General features: G+C 45.4%; 1 protein-coding gene across 4 annotated transcripts in view; it reads right to left on the bottom strand.

Annotated features, from left to right (window-relative positions):
• CSF2RB (colony stimulating factor 2 receptor subunit beta) overlaps positions 1-13,149 on the bottom strand; it is a 129,464-nt gene that overhangs the window by 31,637 nt on the left and 84,678 nt on the right. The gene's annotated exons all lie outside the window — the stretch shown is intronic.

Genomic DNA, 13,149 nt, shown 5'->3' with positions numbered 1-13,149 from the left:
ACAGTCGGTGGGTTCCTCAGACACAACCATCAGTTGGCCTGGCCCGGCAGCAGTCCCTGTCCTCCCATTGCCTCTGTCCTATGCTGTTCCCTCCCCTAACGAAGTATCTTATGCTGTGGGTTCAGCTCCACTATTCAGTGAGTACGATCTAATAGAGGACAGTAAGCAGCTTCTGCCCAGCCAAGAAGTGGAGGAGAAATCTGTCGCTTCCTCCACTAGGCAGGCACGTAGTGATGAGTAGACGTGGGAGGTGGTGTTGCCAGCGTTCAGGGTCCTGAAACAGACACTGTTGAGGAACCTGTGGAGGACATCAGTGACGTGCAGACACTTGATGATGATGAAGCCGATCGCAACTGGAAGCATGATGCAAAAAGGGCTTCATTGTCATCAGAAGAGAGTTGCAGGTTACTGATGAGGCAGCAGCTGAGTCAGCAAGGTGGTAGCATGGTTGGCAGTCAGCATGGTGGCAGAAGTTGAAATTCTGGAGCTAAACTTGCCCGGGGGAGACCACCTGATTTGCGGCAGCCTACCTTCCAGGGAGGTAATGGAACAGGGGTTCCTGGAGACGGCAGCAGTAGCAGTCAATTAGTGCGGACTGTTGGTGGGAAAATCAGCTACTCGTCGCTGTGGCATTTTTCATCAAGCATCCGCAGGAGGTTCACATAGCCACATGCAAGATATGTCGGCAGAAGGTGAAGCGTGGCCAGGGTCCTAATGTTGGCACCACGGCCCTGCGTCAACATTTGCTTCGCCACCATAAAGCGGCCTGGGAAAACTGTGGCTCCAATGTAGTGGTCCATCCTGCTGCATCACCCAGTGACATGCCGCTCCCACTTTCAGCCAGCCAAGGCTCCCCCACCTCAGCCAAAGGGAGCTGTGTGTCATACCCTCCTTATGTCGCTCCAGATGCTCCCACTCCTCCAATTTTTAGTCAGCCATTCGGCCAACAATCCATCGGTGAAGCCTTATCCAAGAGACAACAGTATGCGCCCATTCATCAAACGCCACAGAAGCTGAATGTGCTCATGTCTAAGTTGTTCATGCTGCAGTCCCTCCCTTTTCAAGTGGAGGACTCTGCACGTTCCAGCGAACTGATGGCTTGTGCCGAGCCGAGGGGGAAAGTGCCAAGCCGTCATTTCTTTGCCAAGAAGGCAGTTTCAGCCCTGCACAATTTTGTGGAAGAGAAGGTGGGCCAGTCCTTGATCCTGTCGATGTGTACCAAAGTGCACGGTAGCGCTGACGTCTGGAGCTGTAACTATGGTCAGGGACAATACATGTCCTTTATAGCTCACTGAGTGAATGTGGTCCTGCACAGCCACAACACCAACTTGGACAGGTCCCACCACTTCCTCCTCCATGCTCTCAGGCCATTGATCCTGTGACAGTGTGCGACTCCGCCTCCTCATCCTCCACCGTGTCTTCAGCCTCCACTGCACAGACTAGGCTCAGTGGCCCTTCAGCATACCATGTGTGCAGAGCACGGTGGTGTCATGCTGTTCTTCATATGGTTTTCCTTGGCGAACAGAGTCACACAGGGGAGGAAATGCTAAAAGTAATTTGTAAAGAAATCGGAGCATGGCTTACTCAATGAAAACTGGAAAAGAGAACCGTGGTGACTGACAATGGAAAATCATCTTGCATGCGCTGCGAATGGAAAGGCTGAGCCATGCGCCCTGCATGGCACACGTGTTCAATCTGGTTGTCAAGCGGTTCCTGAAGTGTTCCCCCCCCCCCCTTTAGAAAAACATCCTAACAATGGGAAGGAAACTTTGCATGCACTTCAGCCACTCGTACACCACAAAGCACACCCTCCTTGAGCTGCAGTGTCAGAATGGTGTCCCCCAACACAGTCTGATTTGTGAAGTTGCCACACATTGGAACTCCACCCTCCATATGTTGGACCGACTGTATGAACAAAGAAAAGCCATTACTGATTTCTTGATGATCCAAGCGGATAGGGGGACTCCCCTGTGTAACTTCAATGTGAACCAGTGGCAGCTCATACGTGACACCTGCCATTTGCTCAGTCCCTTCGAGGAAGCCACATTATTAGTAAGTCGTCAGGATTACGGGATGAACACCTTTATTCCACTACTTCAATTATTACAACACGTGTTTGAAATGATGGCTGGTCAGGGCAATGGAGATGTTGCGCCTACATCTCACGGCCACATGAGCCCTTTGGGGGCTGAACTGGAGGAGGAGCAGGGGGAGGAGCACACTGGAGCACAGTTTAGGTTTGCCAAATGGGTGGTTTTCCCAGTAATCTGACAGGATAGGAGGAGCAGGAGCAGCCAGAGGAGCTAGAGGGTTATGAGGAAGGCGAGACAGAGGACCCAGAAACACTGCGGCAGTATGCAGTGGAGATGGAGGCAGGGAGTCCCTCTGAGTCACTTGCACAAATGGCACGATGCATGCTCACTTGCTTGCGTAGTGACAGCCGAATTGTCACCATTCGGCAGCAGGATGACTTTTGGATCTCCACCTTATTGGACCCTCGCTACCGCCACAAAATAGGGGCCATTTTTACACCCACTGAGAGGGAGGACAAACTGGCCTACTACAGAGGCATCCTATGTAGTCAGTTGGCCGATGCCTAGTGGCGCCATCGTCCATCCTCTCACAGGTCTGAATCGGGGGGCCCCCTGCGCTCACCTTCCACTGCCATGGCTGCTGGGGAGGGGTGGGGTGGCAGGAACAGTACCAGCTCCATCAGCAGCAGCCTGAGTCTACAGTCGCTGATCACTATCTTTCTTCACCCACATAGTGAGGTAACTCATCAGCAGCAGGTAGACTTGGAGGTGGACCGGAACTAGCAGGTGGTGGCATACCTTGACATGCCCATACCAACACACCTTGAAGATCTGCTGGACTTCTGGGCAGCCAAACTTGATTTGTGGCCGCAACTAGCAGAGTTTGCCCTGGAAAAGCTGTCCTACCCGGCCTGTAGTGTGCCATCAGAGCGGGTGTTTAGTGCAGCCAGGGCCATAGTCACCCCAAGGAGAATGTAGAGAGACTGACCTTTGTGAAGATGAATCAGGCATGGATCATCCAGGATTTCCACCCACCAGTGCCTGATGCATGAGAGTAGATTGACCATGGTGCCACACCAACACTTTACAAATATGGATAGTGCCAAACAGATTTAAAGCGCTGCTCCCCAGTTACAAACATTCCTTTGCATCAGACCTTTTTTCACCCACCTTCGTCACCGGGTACTGATATTGCCACCCACCGCACCACTCGCCGGGTCACATTCAGGACTCCTGATGCTGCTGCTGCCACCTCCAGGCTGTCTCATTCAGCCACAACATTCAGGACTCCTGATGCTGCTGCTGCCACCTCCAGGCTGTCTCATTCAGCCACAATAGGATATCCTCTGGCTTCAGCCACCTCCAGCGTGTGCCATTCAGCCACTATATGGTATCCTCATGCTTCAGACAACTCCAGGTTGCGCTATTCAGCCACTATATTGTCTTTTCATGCTTCAGCCAACTCAAGGCTGTGCCATTCAGCCACTATATGGTGTCCTCATGGTTCAGCCACCTCCAGGCTGTGCCATACAGACACTATATGGTCTCTTCTCATGCTTCAGCTACCTCCAGGCTGTGCCATTCAGACACTATATGGTCTCTTTTCATGCTTCAGCCTACTCAAGGCTGTGCCATTCAGCCACTATATGGTCTCCTCATACTTCAGTCACCTCCAGGCTGTGCCATTCAGCCACTATATGGTCTCCTCATGCTTCAGACAACTCCAGGATGTGCCATTCAGCCACTATATGGTCTCCTCCTACTGATGCCACCTCCAGGCTCTGTCATTGTGCCGCCATGGGACATGTGATTCCTTGTTAGATTTGGTCTTTGGTACCCACACGCCGGGGCCCAGGACACTAAAACTTGGGAGTGTTAGCTAAAATTTTAATTTCAAAATCTTACATTTCAATTTCAAAATCTTGCATTTCAATTTAAAAATCTTACATTTCAATTTAAAAATCTAAAATTTCAATGGTCTCCTCATGCTTCTGCCAACTCCTGGCTGTGCCATTCAGACACTACATGGTCTCCTCATCCTTCAGCCACCTCCAGGCTATATCTTTCAGCCAATATATGGTTTACTGATGCTGCTGGGCCTGGGACATTATCTACAAATATTTTATGGTAGTACTAGCTACCATAATTCTTCAATTTCAATTTTAAAATTAATCTTTTAATCTTAGGGATTGTGAAGACCTAGTGTCTACTCCTGTTGCCGCCTGCTCCAAACTGTGTCATTCAGCAACTATATGGTTTAGTGATGCTGCTGGGCCTGGGACATTACCTTAAATTCCAATTCCAGGCTGTGTCATTCTGCCAGATTATGGTCTCCTCATGCTGCTACCCCCCTCTAGGCTATATCATTGTGCCGACATGTGACTACTTGTTAGATTGGGTTTTGTAGTCATACAGTACTAGTTCAAAGTAAACACCGGCACATTAAACTTTGGAATCTAATATAAATCATACATTTAAATACTGAGTCATATTACCTGTGGAATTATCACAAGAATCCACTGAAACAGCTTGCACCGATCACAATGAACCATACCTGATTAAATTAAACATTCGCACTTTCATAGTCAGGGGGGCGCTGAGAGGCAGGGGCTGGAACACGTGGTATCTCACCTGGGGGAGGACCACCAGCTCAATGCTCAACAGAATGGGTACTCAAAAAATGTAAATAAAAATGACATGAAAAAATCTCTTTATCCTCTTCAATTTTGACATCATACGGTCTCCCTGCTGCCATATTGACGCTCTGCAGCAGTGATTCTAATAGCAATGCCTGTAATCTGCATGTCATAATGAATAACATTATTATTTCACTGACACAACACACTCCCTATGCATGTTAGAATAAAGAAAAGTGTTCTACACCCCTATTGAGGCTCTCTGTAGGCCAGAAATAGCAATTTTTAATACAGATTTGCCAAAAATAAATTCGACCCGATACAAATTTTTTGAATTGGCAGAATCAAATTTTTCTAAAGTTTGCTCATCTCTAGTTAAAATTCTTGAAAGGGACAACACCGATATGTCTGCCTCCCTGGCTGTCCTACGACAGGTAAACGCAAATCTGTGGGCCAATCTTGGCGACCTAGCAAAAGGCGGAATAATTTGTGCATTGTAGAACAGGTGAAGGTGAGTGATCTTCAGCACATATGTGAAATGGAACTGTCTGATGCTCTGGGTTTGAACCACTACTGCAGGGTGGAACGAGTGCATATACTGTTTCCTGTTTCACAGGAGGTTTTTAAATTGACAGCGGATCCTGCATGTCACCCAGTCAGAGGCCATATGCCCAGCAGAGGTGAGTGGAATAAGTGTTAGGGTCCCATCCGACAAGAGGCCACCTCCGTGTGGTGCATGGGGGACATGTTTTGATCAAAAAGTGCGCTAAGAGCCTACATTTTTTGACCAAAAGTGCTGCTGCAACCTTCTTTTTTGTATACTTTATATTTGCCACAGCAATGTGCAGCAGTGTATTAGGTAGTTGTGCTATCTATTTTTCTTTTTCGTGTTTTTGCTAGACTGGGTCCAGATCCTGGTGCTCGTGACGCAAATGTGGGACTTTCTCAGTCTTCGCAACAAAATTGATTTTGCCAGGTCATCTTCAAGCTGCTAGACTACAACGACCAGCAAGCTCTCTTACGGGCCTTTAGAAAGCGCAATATCCTCCTTACACTTTGGGAGTGCCAAGTCTTGTTATTTGAGGACTTTACAGCGCCTGTGGAGTGAAGAAGCAGGGCTTTCAGCGGGGTGTGTACCGAGCTGTTTTGCAGCAAAGCTAAGTTTAAACTCCAGTACCTTGCACTACTCCGCATTTACCACAAGGACGGAACCTCATCCATGTTCAGTAGCCCGATGGCAGTGGAAGCTGCACTCCATAGTCCGGACAGATCTGGGCATATGGGAAGGAGTCCTTGCCCTGTCAGAGATCAACCCTCCACACTCTCTCCTAGGCGTTTGGGGTCTCAGCGGGATGCCTTCTGTCTGCCCTTGCCTGGGCCTTACTGCCTCTGCTAAATACTTTCTATACAGGTGGAGTGAATATATTTGACCCTGTCTGGTGCCTGAGAGATGGATCCCTTTAGTTGTACTTTCTTTTTCTTCAGAGCTAAACCCCCGGCATTGTTGCAGATTATGGGCTATCCCGATTCTAGACCTGGGGTTTGGATAGATGCTGCAACTGTGGACATTGAGCTCTTGATGTGTTTTCTAGTTGTTTACAGACGTTTGGGGGGATGGATTGTTTTTGCTTCCGCCTGGGAAATTATTTTGTTCACATTAATCAGAGTGCTGCTCTCTTGTCCCTTTATTCTGCTATTGGCTGGGAGGTAGCTCTTGTTGGGCTTGGTAAAAAAAAAGAGAAGTCCACAACAGGTGTTGGTGTTCTAGCATGTCCGCATTACACAGTGTTTTTTTTTTTTTGTATTCTGTTGCACTGTTTATTGTCAGTTGTCTATTCTTGTCCTCAAGGCCTTTGCTTAGTGGCTGGGTCCTGATGATATTTTTTTATCCCTACACAGGGTGTTGTAGGTGCTGTGTGTGTGTGTGTGTGTGTGTGTGTTTTTTTCTTTGTGATTTTTTTCTTTCTGCTCTTTCTCCCCTCCCTTTTTTCTTTTTGATCTCACCCCTTTTTCTCTCTAGTCATGCACCTGATCTCCTGAAACATCAAAAGCCTGCGTCAACATAACAAGAGAATGCAGATGGGTACTCCGGTGGAAAACTTTTTTTTTTTTTTTTTATAAACTGGTGCCAGAAAGTTAAACCGATTTGTAAATTACTTCTATTGAAAAATCTTAATCCTTCCAGTACTTAATAGCTGATGAATACTACAGAGGAAGTTATTTTCTTTTTGGAACACAGAGCTTTCTGCTGACATCACGAGCACAGTGCTCTCTGCTGACATCTCTGTCCATTTTAAGAACTGTCCAGAGTAGGAGAAAATCCCCATAGCAAACATATGCTGCACTGAACAGTTCCTAAAATGGACAGAGATGTCAGCAGAGAGCACTGTGCTTGTGATGTCAGCAGAAAGATCTGTGTTCAAAAAAGAAAATAATTTCCTCTGTAGTATTCAGCAGCTATTAAGTACTGGAAGGATTAAGATTTTTTTAACCCCTTAAGAACCCAGCCAATTTTCACTGTAGGACCCGGCCATTTTTTTCACATCTGACCACTGTCACTTTAAACATTAATAACTCTGGGATGCTTTTACCTTTCATTCTGATTTCGAGATTGTTTTTTCATGACAAATTCTTCTTTATATTAGTGGTAAAATTTGGTCGATACTTGCATCATTTCTTGGTGAAAAATTCCAAAATTTGATGAAAAAATTTAACATTTTGCATTTTTTTTTACTTTGAAGCTCTCTGCTTATATGGAAAATAAATATTCCAAATAAATTATATATTGATTCACATATACAATATGTCTACTTTATGTTTCCATCATAAAGTTGACATGTTTTAACTTTTGGAAGACATCAGAGGGCTTCAATGTTTAGCAGCAATTTTCCAATTTTTCACATAATTTTCAAAATTGAAAATTTTCAGGGACCAGTTCTCTTTTGAACTGGATTTGAAGGGCCTTCATATTAGAAATACCCCACAAATGACCCCATTATAAAAACTGCACCCCTCAAAGTACGGTAATCAAAATGACATAAAAAAAAAAAACACATGGCACACTATTTTGAAAACTACACCCCTCAAGGCACGTAACAAAGAGTCCAGTGAGCCTTAACACCCCACAGGTGTTTGACGACTTTTCATTAAAGTTGGATGTGTAAATAATTTTTTACCTTTTTTGACTAAAATGCTAGTTTTCCCTCAAATTTAAATTTTTTACATGGGATAATAGGACAAAATGCCCCCCAAAATTTGTAACCCCATCTCTTCTGAGTATGGAAATACCCCATGTTAGGATGTAAAATGCTTTGCGGGCAAACTACAATGTTTAGAAGAGAAGGAGTCACATTTGGCTTTTGAAAAGCAAATTTTGCTGAAATGGTTTTTGGGGGGCATGTCCCATTTAGGAAGCCACTATGGTGCCAGGACAGCAAAAAAAAAAAAAAAAAACACATGGCATAATGTTTTGGAAACTACAGCCCTCAAGGCGCGTAACAAGGGGTCAAGTGAGCCTTAACACCCCACAGGTGTTTTATGACTTTTCGTTAAAGTTGGATGTGTAAAGGATTTTTTTTTTCACTAAAATGCTAGTTTTCCCTCAAATTAAATTTTTTTACAAGGGATAATAGGACAAAATGCTCCCCAAAATTTGTAACCCCATCTCTTCTGAATATGGAAATACCCCATGTGTGGACGTCAAGTGCTCTGCTGGCGCACTACAATGCTCAGAAGAGAAGGAGCGCCTTTGAGCTTTTGGGGAAAAAAATAGTTTGGAATGGTTGGAATGGAAGTCAGGGGCCATGTGCGCTTACAAAGTCCCCTGTGCTGCCAGAACAGTGGACCCCCCCCACATGTGACCCTATTTTGGAAACTACACCCCTCAAAGAATTTAATAAGGGGTGCAGTGAGTATTTGCACCCCACTGGCGTTTGACAGACCTTTGGAACAGTGGGCTGTGCAAATGAAAAATTATATTTTTCATTTTCCCGGACCACTGTTCCAAAAATCTATCGGACATCTGTGGGGCGTAAATGCTCACTGAACCCCTTATTACATTACGTGAGGGGTGTAGTTTCCAAAATGGGGTCACATGTGGGGGGGGGGGGGGGTCCATTGTTCTGGCACAATGGCTTTGTAAACACACATGGTCTTCAATGCTGGACAAATTTTCTCTTCAAAAGCCCAATGGCGCTCCTTCTCTTCCGAGCATTGTAGTTCGCCCGCAGAGCACTTTACATCCACACACGGGGTATGTTCTTACTCAGAAGAAATGGGGTTACAAATTTTGGGGTGCTTTTTTCCTATTTTCCCTTGTGAAAATAAAAAATTTAGGGTAACACCAGCATTTTAGTGAAAAAAAATTAGTTTTTTCATTTTTCCATCCAAATTTTAAGAATCTTCATTAAACACCTGTGGGGTGTAAAGGCTCATTATACCCCTTGTTACGTTCCGTGAGGTGTGTAGTTTCCAAAATGGGGTCACATGTGGGTATTTTTTTTTTGCGTTTATGTCAGAAACGCTTTAAAATCAGCCACCCCTGTGCAAATCACCAATTTAGGCCTCAATTGTACATAGTGCACTCTCACTCCTGAGACTTGTTGTGCACCCACAGAGCATTTTACGCCCACATATGGGGTATTTCCGTACTCAGGAGAAATTGAGTTACAAATTTTGGGGGTCTTTTTTTCCTTTTAACGCTTGTGAAAATAAAAAGTATGGGGCAACACCAGCATGTTAGTGTAAACATTTTTATTTTTTTACACTAACAAGCTGGTGTAGCCCCCAACCTTTCCTTTTCATAAGGGGTAAAGGGAGAAAAAGCCACCCAAAATTTGTAGTGCAATTTCTCCCGAGTATGGAAATACCCCATATGTGGCCCTAAACTGTTTCCTTTAAATACAACAGGGCTCCGAAGTGAGAGAGCTCCATGCGCATTTGAGGACTAAATTAGGGATTGCATAGGGGTGGACATAGGGGTATTCTATGCCAGTGATTCCCAAACAGGGTGCCTCCAGCTGTTGATAAATTCTCAGCATGCCTGGACAGTCAGTGGCTGTCCGGAAATGCTGGGAGTTGTTGTTGTTTTGCAACAGCTGGAGGCTCCGTTTTGGAAACCCTGCCATACAATATGTTTTTCATTTTTTTTATTGGGGGGGGGAGTGTAAGGGGGTGTACATGTAGTGTTTTACCCTTTATTATGTGTTAGTGTAGTATTTTTAGGGTACATTTGCACTGGCGTGTTACGGTGAGTTTCCCGCTAGGAGTTTGTGCTGCGGCAAAAAATTTGCCACAGCCCAAACTTGAAGCAGGAAACTTACTGTAAACCTGCCTGTGTGAATGTACCCTGTACGTTCACATGGGGGGGGGGGGGGGGCAAACCTCCAGCTGTTTCAAAACTACAACTCCCAGTATGTACTGACAGACCGTGCATGCTGGGAGTTGTACTTTTGCAACAGCTGGAGGCACACTGGTTGGAAAACCTTCAGTTAGGGTCTGTTACCTAACTCAGTATTTTACAACCTGTGTGCCTCCTGCTGTTGCCAAACTACAACTCCCAGTATGTACTGATCACTGAAGGGCATGCTGGGAGATGTAGTTATGCAACAGCTAAAGGTACGCAACTACAACTCCCACCATACTGAGACAGCTGTTTGCTGTTTGGGCATGCTGGAATTTGCAGTTTTGCCACATCTGGAGGGCTACAGTTTTAGAGAACACTGCAAAGTGATCTCCAAACTGTGGCCCTCCAGATGTTGCAAAACTACAAATCCCAGCATGCCCAGACAGCAAACAGATGTTTTGACATGCTAGGAGTTGTAGTTTTGCAAGATCTGGAGGGATACAGTTTAGAGACCACTATATAGTAGTCTCAAACTGTAGCCCTCCAGCTGTTGCAAAACTACATATTCGAGCATGCCCAAACAGCTGTCTGGGCATGCTGGGAGTTGTAGTTTTGCAACATCTGAGGGCTACAGTTAGAGACCACTGTATAGTGGTCTCAAACTGTACCCTCCAGATGTTGCTAGGCAACTCACCGGCTTCCGTAAGATCCAGCCGCACGACATCGTCGCCAGCCGATCTCCGTCGCCCGCTGCCTCCGGATGGGTAAGTGGATCTTCGGCGCCGGTCCCTGTCGGTTTCCCCAAAACAAAAGTAAACCCCCCCGTCCCCGATCTGCTATTGGTCATCGCTTCTGGCGACCAATAGCAGGAATAGGTGGGGTGGCAACCCTGCCACCTGACTCCTATCCCTTTAGGGGGATCGTAGGTGTCTTAGACAACAGCGATCCCCCTTATATTCCGGGTCAACATAGACCCGTAATGACCCGGAATCGCGCAATTCACTTGCGATTTGCCGCGATCGCCGACATGGGGGGGTCTGATAACCCCCCTGGGCGTTTGCGTGGGATGCCTGATGAATGATTTCAGCAGGCCTCCCGATCCGATCCCCGCCCGGCAGGGGCCGGAATTCTCCATGACGTATGCGTACGTCATGGGTATTTAAGTACCAGGGTGTCATGACGTACGCATGCCTCAAGGGTCCTTAAGGGGTTAATAGAAGAAATTTACAAATCTGTTTAACTTTCTGGCACCAGTTTAAAAAAAACAAACAAAAAAAAACGCATGGCATAGTATTTCGGAAACTACACCCCTCAAGGCACATAACAAGGGGTCCAGTGAGCCCCACAGGTGTTTGACGACTTTTCGCTAAAGTCGGATGTGTAAATGAATAATTTTTTTTTCACTAAATTGCAGTTTTTTTCCCCAAATGTACAATTTTTACAAAGGGCAATGGGAGAAAATGCCCCCCCCCCCCAAATGTGTAACCCCATCTCTTCTGAGTATGTAAATACCCCATGTTAGGATGTAAAATGCTCTGCGGGCGAACTCCAATGCTCAGAAGGGGAGTCACATTTGGCTTTTGGAAAGCAAATTTTGCTGAAATGGTTTTTGGGGGGAATGTCGCATTAAGGAAGCACTTATGGGGCCAGAACAGCAAAAAAATAAATAAATAAATACATGGCATACTATTTTGGAAACTACACCCCTCAAGGAACCTAACAAGGGGTAAAGTGTGCCTTAACACCCCACAGGTGTTTGACGACTTTTTGTTAAAGTCGGATGTGTAAATTAAAAAAAAAAAAATTGTTTTCTCTACAATGCCATTGAGCTTTTGGAGATAGAATTTATTTAGAATGGAAGTCAGGGGCCATGTGCATTTAAAAAAAAACGTGGTGCAAGAACAGTGGACCCCCCCACATGCGACCCACAGAATTTAATAAGGGGTGCAGTGAGCATTTACACCCCACTGCTATTTGATAAATCTTTGGAACAGTGGGCTGTGCAAATGAAAAATAAAATGTTTCATTTTCACGGACCACAGTTTCAAAAATCTGTCAGACATTTGTGGTGTGTAAATGCTCACTGTACCCCTTATTACATTACGTGAGGGGTGTAGTTTCCAAAATGGGGTCGCATGTGGGGGGGTCCATTGTTCTGGCACAATGGGGGCTTTGTAAACACACGTGGCCTTCAATTCCGGACAAATTTTCTCTCCAAAAGCCCAATGGCGCTCCCTCTCTTCTGAGCATTGTAGTGCACCCGCAGAGCACTTAACATTCACATATGGGTATGTTCTCACTCAGAAGAAATGGGGTTACAAATTTTGGGGGGCTTTTTTCCTATTTTCCCTTGAGAAAATAAAAAAAATGGGTAACACCAGCATTTTAGTGAAGTTTTTTTTTTTTTTAATTTTCCCATCCAACTTTAATGAAAATTCGTCAAACACCTGTGGGGTGTTCAGGCTCACTATACCCCTTGTTAGGTTCCATGAGGGGTGTAGTCTACAAAATGGGGTCACACGTGGGTATTTATTTTTTTGTGTTTATGTCAGAACCGTTGAAAATTCAGCCACCCCTGTGCAAATCACCAATTTAGGCTTCAAATGTACATAGTGCGCTCTCACTCCTGAGCCTTGTTGTGCGCCCGCAAAGCATTTTATGCCCACATATAGGGTATTTCCATACTCAGGAGAAATTGCGTTACAAATTTTGGGGGTCTTTTTTTCCTTTTACCTCTTGTGAAAATAAAAAGTATGGGGCAACAACAGCATGTTAGTGCAACATTTTTTTTTTTTACACTAACAGGCTGGTGTAGACCCCAACTTTTCCTTTTCATAAGGGGTAAAAGGAGAAAATTTGTAGTGCAATTGCTCCAGAGTACGGATATACCCCATATGTGGCCCTAAACTGTTTCCTTGAAATAAGACAGGGCTCCGAAGTGAGAGAGTGACATGCGCATTTGAGGACTAAATTAGGGATTGCATAGGGGTGGGCATACGGGTATTCTACGCCAGTGATTCCAGCCAGTGATTCCCCCTAGTTGTTGCTAAACTCCCAGCATGCCTGAACAGTCAGTGGCTATCCAGAAATGCTGGGTTGTTGTTTTGCAATAGCTGGAGGCTCCATTTTGGAAACA

Source organism: Hyla sarda, chromosome 6 (assembly GCF_029499605.1).
Source record: "Hyla sarda isolate aHylSar1 chromosome 6, aHylSar1.hap1, whole genome shotgun sequence".
Lineage (NCBI taxonomy): Eukaryota > Metazoa > Chordata > Amphibia > Anura > Hylidae > Hyla > Hyla sarda.
This window is presented reverse-complemented; position numbering and strand designations above follow the sequence as displayed.